A 10388-nucleotide genomic window follows, 5' to 3' on the forward strand; every position below is an offset into this window, starting at 1 on the left:
TGGATGAACCATTCCCGTTATTCATCCTTGGTGAACCATTCCCGTTATTCACCATATGATGAACCATTCCCGTTATTCATCATTAATGCAGGGTGAACCATTCCCGTTATTCACCATGAGATGCACAGGTGAACCATTCCCGTTATTCACCCGATTGATGCAATATGGTTAGCCAAACAACGAATCGTCCTTACCACGTAAGTGTTTAGCTCAAACCCAACCTCGAAACAACCCAAGAGTTAGTGTCGGTCAATACAACACAACTCGGAGTAAGTGTCGGTCAATACAACACAACTCCACCAACAAGAATACACAAGGGTCTAGTGTCGGTCAATACAACACAGCCCAAACAACAAGAGCACTAAGTGTCGGTCAATACAACACGGCTCCAACAACAAGATAACCCAAGGGATTAGTGTCGGTCAATACAACACAACCCCAACAACAAAACCCAAAATCAAAGCCAGAGTCAGTGTCGGTCAATACAACACGACTCGGAGTTAGTGTCGGTCAATACAACACAACTCCCACCACAAAACCCACAAACAAAGCCCAGAGTCTATGCCGGTCAATACAACATGACTCGAACAACACTACCAGGAGTACTAGAGTACTCAGTGACTTTCAATCATCACCATAGCTCACCTTAGTGGCTTTCCCCAATTCCAAAACTCTCCAAACCCACAACAAAAGTTGACTTTTCCCCGTCTTTCGCAATTATTATTCCCCTTTAGTTCTCCTATAATTATTCGTTAATAAAAATAGTTTCGAATTGAATTAGTCAAGTTATGAGTTCCTTTCTCAAAATCTAAGTTTCCCAAAGTCTCTAGTTTTCGAAATTCTAATCATTCTAAGTTTCCAAAGACCAACCACCCAAAAGAAATTTTCCCGGGGAAAGTCTAAGTATACGAACAAATGGCTAAGTCTCAAAACTCAAGTTTGAACTTGCCTAGGGTTGTTCATCCAACCCGAAATGTCAAAGATCACCAGATCAATGAATCCCCACTCCGAAGTCGCGTCAAAACGTACAATTCAACAATCATCTCAACATCATTAGTTATGTAAAACATCATAACATCAGTTCATCAACATAATCAACATCAAAGTAAAGCATAAGTTGAATTCATCGACGCCTATAATGCAATCATAGCTAATATGTAAGTTGCCCTAACCTCGAGCTGATCCAGCCTCGCAATCAAAGGTTCCTTCACTCAAATGCTTTGAAGCTCCTAAAGTTCCTTCAACTGAACCTCGGAGAAAACAAAGCAGAATCCAAACAAAATCGATTAGTTCGATCGCAATACAACACATAAACGATAGACAAAGCATTAAAGCTTCAAAATACGACATTCAGGTACGAAAAGACAAGTTTTCGAAAACGAAAACTCCCCCCCAAACACTACAAGCTCACGGCCATAAAGGAAAAAGGGCTTCGGCTCTTTTTCTTCGATCAAATCTGTTCACAAGGTAGTTTTAGGGTAAAACTAAGGCAAAGAAACTGTCGGAACAATTTTCGGACAATCGGATCAAAATACAGCCGTTCAGGGGCGTTTTGGTCCAAAATAAAAGCTCAAAACCTCAAAGTTATCAGTTCTGAAAACAAATTTGACAACAATGATCCTAACGACATCCTTGACAACAAATCCTAAAGGCACGAAGTCAGATTATGACTTTTCGACAATAAAGTTTCGAAATGTGCGACAAAAAGGTTTTGAAACAGTTTTTCAGATCCTGGACAGCTCGATCGCAATCGGCGATTACTGACAGAGGTTTTAAACTCTTGGAAACGTAGGGAACAAACCCCAACCAAGAAATCAGAGAAATCGGACAGTTTTACAAAAAGCTCAAAACTGTGAGCACAGAAACGACTTCAGAAACGCAGTAGAAACAGAAATCAGAGGTAAGAATCAAGCTAGTTACCTCGATACCTTGCAGTAGAGACGAACTGCGCGAAGATCGGTCGAGTTTCGGCGAAAATCTCCTCTCCCTCTCTTCTCCCTAACTCACGGCCCTCTTTGGTGGAAAATGAAGATATTTTTGCTTTTTCGACTATTTATAGGCAGGTGAAATCGCTGGAAAATGAAAATTTCGCGATTCCGATTTTTGCAGCACATTCACCGATGAATTCTAAGAGAGATTCTGGCGACAGATTTCCAGAACTCAAAACAAATCTCTGACATTTGGGAAAAACGATATCTAAAATCCCAAAAGCGGTGTAAGTTATTCTGTCCCGAAAAACTACTTTTTGTTGTGATGTTCAAACAAAAAAACTTCCTACTGAAGAAAGATCGGAAACGTCGAAACAAATCTGGCAACGCGAACGGAAACTTCGTTAGAAGTCCCAAATAGAAAAAGTCTTCATCCATCGCACGAATCTAGGGTTTCGAAGCAAAGAAATTAGCGTCGGCGGACTTCCAAAAAGTGAATACTATCATGCGTACAGTCCAGAGTTCCGAAATGAAACGCTGGTCGAAGGAAAAATAAAGAGAATCTTTAAATTTTCCAAATATTTGAAATCTCACTTAAAACGTTGCTCTAAAGCGAAATTAGCCTATTCTGGACACGCTTGCCATGAGGTAGGTGTGCGGACGACTCGCACTAACTCCTACACTGATTCTACGCGTGAGTCGGAACTTAACTTGTTCTGCAAATCCAGGTCTTACATCAGTTAAGACACCTGTTGTAACACCCTCTAAACCCCGCATAATAATATATCATAAATCAGAGTAAAATGCATAACACAGAGGGTGTCACACTTATTCTCCAAAAACAAAAATCAAAACACCTGTCATGCTCATAATAAATATATAAATTTTCCAACTTTAATGTCGCTACATCATATGCATAGCACAGCGGATTTATTTCAACTCCAAAATTTAACATAAAGAGAGTTCATAGGTAACTCTTAACATCAAGGTACAAAACTAAACGTTTCCCGGTGTTACATAACATAGCATGACTCCCCTAACTAAACCGTAAATGAAAGACTAGCTCCTCCAACTAACCCTCGCGAGAAGCTCTACTATCTTCGGTACCTGAACGATGTCGCATAGAACATCATTCCAACAGAAGGGTGAGAACTCATATCATATGGATAAGCATAATAATAAATAATGTAAAAGCTTATCTATGCTCCACATAAATTACTCACATTCACTAACAAATAATAAATTATGTAATTTTAACATAATTAATCAAGTTCACAGTTATGGCAAATACTCCATAAATTATAGCTCAATTAGAACATATATAATAGTCTCTAATTACCACCACATCAAATATCTCCAAAAATATCACCATAACACATATGACTCAAGTGAGACCCGTGCAAATGCCTTTGGTACCAAAGTTGTTATCCTTAGCGGTATCACCGCGTCCACTCCAGACAGATAACCACCAATAAAGCCCTCGCTCTAGGCTTCAAAACCACTCCAGTTTTGGGACAAGTCACTAGCCTTCACGAGAACTAGCAAACATTGCCTCTTGACAACTATGTAGTGTATTGTGTAAAACTCAACTAACATATGCATATTCAGACCATCTCCAAGTCCTAATTATTTTAGCATATTCATCACCAGTTGCACAAAACACATATTACATGTTATCAATTATACAACTTGCAATCACAACAACTTAGCATCTCAAACATAACATCAATTCAAAAACAACATCATATAATGATTATTAAAAATAGATGTAAATTAAATATAATTCATATATAACAGGTTCTGTAACTATTTCCTAAAGACTGGATTTCTCTCTAAATTTTCCCAAAAACTCGCGACATGCTCATGCTCGCCATCTCGCGACATCTCGCTGCACAACTCGCCATGTCGCGACATCTCACGACATCTCCCTACGCAACTCGCCATGTCGCTGAATAACTCGCCATGTCGCGACATCTCACGACATCTCCCTACGCCACTCGCCATGTCGTGACATCTTGCGACATCTTCCTGCGCAACTCGCCATGTGCGCGCACCACACATCTAATGAACTATTAAACAGATGTAAATTATCAAATATACTCAGAAAAATCTAATATTTTTATCATGGTTCCGTATACACGTTTTGTAAACCTCTATAAATTTTCAAGTCACAATTCGAAGTACAAAAATCAGGAAAAATCGTACACTAACCGCAGTTCGTAAGAAACAGGACAGCTTAACCTATACTCACTAAAATACACATAACTCGAGCTACAGACGTCGGAATGACGTGAAACCAGTGGCAAACGTTTCGTAACAGAACAACCTACAACTTTTATGAAGACTACTTCTTCAAATTCGGCCATTAACATAGCACGAAAAAGGGTACAAGAGAACGTAAATTTCTGCGCATCATGCAAGCCTATCATCTACCCCCAAAATCATCTAAAAACCAAACCCTAACTATTTCAATTTGGGAATTTTTGCAACCTAGGGTTCCTAAATCATGCTTTCTATCATTATCCACTATCATACCAATCTATAAAACATGAATTCAAACCCTTACCTCTTGTAGATCGGTTCTAAGTTTTCTCCTCTTTTCTCCTCTCCTTCTCTGCTTTCACGTGTTTCTTGTTCTGCTTCTCTTCTAATCCTTATTTTTTTTCTTTTCTTTCTTTCTATTTCACTCCTAACCCTTAAATAGTCATACAATGGGCCCCAGTCTCAATTACTCACACTAAACCCTAAAACCTTATTTATCTATATCACATAATCACTTAATTATCTAACAAAATCACTTAATTACCATATACCATAATACTAATTAAAATAAAATAATAAATAACTTAATAACAGAAAATGGGGTGTTACACCTGTCATGGTACCTGGACAGTGGATGCTCACGACACATGACGGGCACAAGGTCTATATTCCAAGAACTGACACCGCTTAGGTCAGGAGGAGACGTTGGCTTTGGAGGAAACCAGAAGGGAAAAATCATTGGAAAAGGTTCCATAGGAGATGGAAAAACTCCAGTCATCAACGACGTACTTCTGGTGGATGGATTAATACATAACTTGCTCTCCATAAGCCAAATTGCTGACAAAGGTTATGATGTGATCTTTAATCAAACGTGCTGCAAAGCTGTCAGTCAAACAGATGGATCTGTTCTGTTTTCTGGGAAGAGAAGAAATGATATTTACAAAATCAAATCCTCTGAACTGCTACCTCAGAAGGTCAAGTGTCTCATGTCAGTTAATGATGAGCAATGGATCTGGCACAGATGCCTAGGACACGCAAGCCTCAGGAAAATCTCTCAACTTAGCAAGCTAAATCTCGTCAAAGGATTGCCTCGTCTGAAGTACTCATCAGAGGCTCTATGTGAAGCTTGTCAGAAGGGAAAATTCACCAAGAAACCCTTTAAAGCAAAGAATGTGGTATCTACAACAAGACCCCTTGAGCTACTTCACATTGATCTTTTTGGACCAGTGAAAACTGAATCCATTGGAGGAAAGAAGTATGAGTTAGTCATTGTAGATGACTATAGCAGGTGGACATGGGTAAAGTTCCTAAGGCACAAAGATGAAACACACACTGTGTTTACCAACTTCATTACCCAAGTTCAGAAGGAGTTTCAATCTTCTGTGATTACTGTCAGAAGTGATCATGGTGGAGAATTTGAGAACAAAGCTTTTGAAGAATTATTCAACTCCCAAGGAATCTCTCACAACTTCTCCTGTCCTCGCACTCCTCAACAAAATGGAGTAGTTGAAAGAAAGAATAGAACTCTTCAGGAGATGGCTCGCACCATGATGCAAGAATCAAGTATGGCCAAGCACTTCTGGGCAGAAGCTATCAACACTGCATGCTACATCCAGAACAGAATCTCCATTAGACCAATTCTGGAGAAGACTCCTTATGAGCTATGCAAAGGAAAACAACCTGATATCTCTTACATCCATCCTTTTGGAAGCTGTTGCTACATGCTCAACACTAAGGAGCAATTGGGTAAATTCGATTCTAAAGCTTTAAAATGTTATTTTCTTGGTTATTCTGAAAGATCTAAAGGTTTTAGAATTTATAATATTATTCATCAAACTGTTAAGGAATCTATCCAGATTAGATTTGATGATAAGCTTGGCTCAGAAAAGTCAAAGCTGTTTGAAAGATTTGCAGATTTAAGCATTGATTGTTCGGAAGCAAATCAACCAATGAAAAGCCCAGAGGATGTTGCTCCAGAGGCAGAAGCATCTGAAGATGTTCCAACAACTTCTGATCAACTTCAGAAAAAGAAAAGAATAGTTGCTTCTCATCCAGAAGAACTGATCATTGACAACAAAGATGCTCCCGTCAGAACCAGGTCTATGCTCAAACCTTCAGAAGAGACTCTTCTGAGTCTGAAGGGACTTGTTTCTCTCATTGAGCCCAAATCAGTTGATGAAGCTCTTGAGGACAAAGGCTGGATTCTGGCAATGCAAGAAGAACTAGATCAGTTCACCAAGAATGATGTGTGGACCTTAATGCCTAAACCCAAGGGTTTCCATGTCATAGGAACCAAGTGGGTATTCAGAAATAAGTTGAATGAAAAGGGAGAAGTAACAAGAAACAAGGCAAGACTGGTGGCTCAAGGCTACAGTCAACAAGAGGGAATTGATTACACTGAGACCTTTGCTCAAGTAGCAAGGCTTGAAGCTATAAGGCTACTGATCTCCTTTTCAGTAAATCACAACATCATTCTCCATCAGATGGATGTCAAGAGTGCTTTCCTCAATGGCTACATTTCAGAGGAAGTATATGTCAAGAAACCTCCCGGCTTTGAAGATGACAAACATCCAGAGCATGTCTACAAGCTCAAGAAGTCACTCTATGGATTGAAACAAGCTCCCAGAGCGTGGTACGAAAGGCTCAGTTCCTTTCTTCTACAGAATGAGTTTGTAAGGGGTAAACTTTTCAGCAGAACCTATAAGAATGACATTCTTATAGTTCAGATTTATGTTGATGATATCATTTTTGGTTCTGCTAATCCCTCCTTGTGCAAGGAATTTTCTAAGTTAATGCAGGCTGAATTTGAAATGAGCATGATGGGAGAACTTAAATACTTCCTGGGAATTCAAATAGATCAACGACCAGGAGTCACCTATATACATCAGAAGAAGTACACATTGGAACTTCTGAAGAAGTTCAACATGAGTGACTGCAACATCTCTAAGACTCCAATGCATCCAACATGCACTCTTGAGAAAGAGGAAGTTTCCTCTAAGGTTTTTCAGAAGCTCTATCGTGGAATGATAGGCTCTCTCCTTTACTTAACTGCCTCTAGACCTGATATATTGTTTAGTGTGCATCTCTGTGCTAGATTCCAATCAGATCCTAGAGAGACTCACTTAACTGCTGTTAAGAGGATCCTCAAATATCTGAAAGGAACCACTAACCTTGGCTTGATGTATAGAAAAACATCAGAGTATACACTTTCAGGTTTTTGTGATGCTGACTTTGCTGGAGATAGAGTGGAAAGGAAAAGCACTTCTGGAAGCTGCCACTTCCTCGGAGCAAATCTTGTCACATGGTCAAGCAAGAGGCAGAACACAATTGCTCTATCAACTGCAGAAGCAGAATATGTCTCAGCTGCCACATGTTGTACACAAACCATATGGATGAAGAATCATCTGGAGGACTATGGTTTGTCTCTGAAGAAGGTTCCTATTTACTGTGACAACACAGCTGCTATCTCACTCAGCAAGAACCCCATTCTACACTCAAGAGCAAAGCATATAGAGGTAAAGTATCATTATATTCGTGATCATGTTCAGAAGGGCACTCTATCATTAGAGTATGTTGATACTGACCATCAGTGGGCAGATATTTTCACTAAGCCCTTAGCAGAAGATAGGTTTTTATTTATTCTTGAAAACCTTAACATGGATTTTTGTCCAGAGTAAGGTTTTCTTCAGAACTTCTGACCATGGTACCTCTGAAGTCATCAGATGTTACCTCTTTCAGAAGTTACCCGATCAGAAGCACTTAACCCACTGGTTAAACTTCTGTGGTTGGCAATAATACACGTGTCACTTCATTTGTGCCATAGTTCCTTGAGTCGCGTGGTATATCTGCTATAATGATGATGCCTACTCTCCTCTACTATGCTATTTTCAGACTATCTATTTTATAACCGTTGATTTTGCCTTTAATTTCTTAAAACTGTCAACGGTTACCATTAAACCCACTATATGCACTGTCACACACGATCTTCCACTCACTTACACTTACGGTTTTGAAACTCTTCGTGTGCATTGAATTCATTCATACTCCTCCCTCCAACATTTCCTCTTTCTCTCTGAACCCTAAACCTCATTCTCTGAGAATCATGGGCAAATCGAGGAAACCCAAGGCAAATGTGTCTGCCTCTTCCAAACAAACTACCGAAGAACAAGAGAATCAAAGGTTTGAAGAAGCTCAGAAGATTCTAAATGCGCCAAATGTAGTCACATGTGTCAAGAAAGTTGACAATCTGGCTGAACATGGGTTCGACATCAGGGATCAAGTCAACTTGCAAGGGTGGTCTGGCTACTTCAACAGGCTCTGTGGTCCGATCTATCACAAATTGGTTGTAGAGTTCTGGAAAAACGCAGTTTGCAACGACTACTACGTCGTCTCTCATGTGCTGGACAAGAAAATTTTGATTTCTGAAGAATCCATTGCAAAGCTGCTGGGTATGGAGTTCCAGCAAGGTAAAAGGATCAAAAACGTTGATGCAAATGTTCCTGGGATGAGGAACGTGGTCAACAAGGCGCTTTATGATAACTGGTCTCAGGAGAAAACCAAGTACAACATAAAGGACTTGAAGCCTCAGATGAAGATTTGGCAGAAGATCTTCATTCACTGCATTCACCCCAGAACTGGAGGAACTGATTACCTGAATGCAACTCAAAAGGTAATCTTGTACTACATTTCTATAGGTGAGCCTATATGTTTGCCATTCCTACTCTTCAATTATCTGAAGGAATGCGTTGAGAAATCAAGGACCACAACTGGTTCTAAGAACAAGAGGTTCATTTCTTACATTCCGTATGGAAGGCTGCTATCAGATATCTTCGTCCAGAATAAGCTTGTCAAGACTCTGTCAGACATTGGACTTCATGAAGATCTGTCCATGTCTATTGGCGATGCTCTCAATGGAACAAAGTTGAAGAAAATGCAGATCATTGAGAAAGTTCAAGTTGTTCCCAGAGAAGACACTTCTGATGAAGTTCGTCAGAGGAACTACCCTATTGATGATTTTCCTCTTTGGTCCAAAAAGGACAATCCAGCATGTATTCTGGAGTATGTGAGAATGCTCAGAAGACAAGGAGATCCTATCATTCTTGAGGAGTTTGTCAAAACACTTCCTGAAAGTCCCCCTAAGTTAGCAACACGGAAATCAAGGAAGGCAACAAGCAGCAAGCCCTCAGATTCTAAGGGCAAAGGGATTCTGACAGAGGAACCTACAAAGAAAAAAGCTGCATCCAAAACTGTGGTCATCAGGGAACCCTCTCCTGAAAGATCTTCTAAGAGAACCTTAGTTCAATCACGTCAAGAATCTGAATCTGAAAGCTCTGAAGACTCATGGGAAGACTCCTCAAGTGAGGAGACTGAAGATGATGATGTTCCTCTAGCCAAGAGGAGAAAAGTTATTTTCGAGGAAGAAGACGAGCAGGATGATCATGAGATCATCCAGAATGTGCTTCAGGTCATAAGGGAATCCTCAGAAGCTGAAGAATCCACAGACTCTGACGAAGTACACTTGGTGAGGAAAAGGAAACTGCCTCTGAAAGGTCCACTTCAGCAGAAAGAGGCAGAATCACAGCAGGCATCTGACCTTGCTTCAGAAGCACAAAGGGAAAGAAGATCAAAACGCACTTCTGATCCTGCAAGGGCTGCACAACTCACCAGAACCACATCCATCAGAAGCCCAAGTAAGGTAATTACTGAAAGCATTAACTCTGACTCTGCTTTAGTAATTATTCCCGAACAACTCCTGCCTATATCTACCTCCATGCCTACCTCAATCCAAACAGCACCCACTCAGCCTGAAACACAAGCTGAAACACAAGCTGAAAAATCAACCATCCAAACAGCTACCATTGACATCCCTTCCATCCCAATTCAGACTTTTTCCACCTCTACCACAACTGAACCTGTACCTCCATTCAACTCCTTCATTCAAGGTATTGTTCAAAGTGAGGCTAATCTGAGAACCTTGGTTCAACAATTCACTCCCAAGCCTCCATCCATTTCACACACCCTCCTCATAACCCAAACTGGTGAGATCCCTGGTGAGATCCCTGCTGAGGAAGAAAAAGAGGATGATGATGTTCAGATCCTTGAACCGCCTTTCAATGTGGAGCCTCTTCAACAGGTAGCTTCCAATTTTGAAGACCAGCTTCAAGTTGCTCCTGAGTCTTCCTATGTGTCTTTGTCCAA

The sequence above is a fragment of the Lotus japonicus genome, chromosome 3 (assembly GCF_012489685.1).
Source record: "Lotus japonicus ecotype B-129 chromosome 3, LjGifu_v1.2".
Classification (NCBI taxonomy): Eukaryota; Viridiplantae; Streptophyta; class Magnoliopsida; order Fabales; family Fabaceae; genus Lotus; species Lotus japonicus.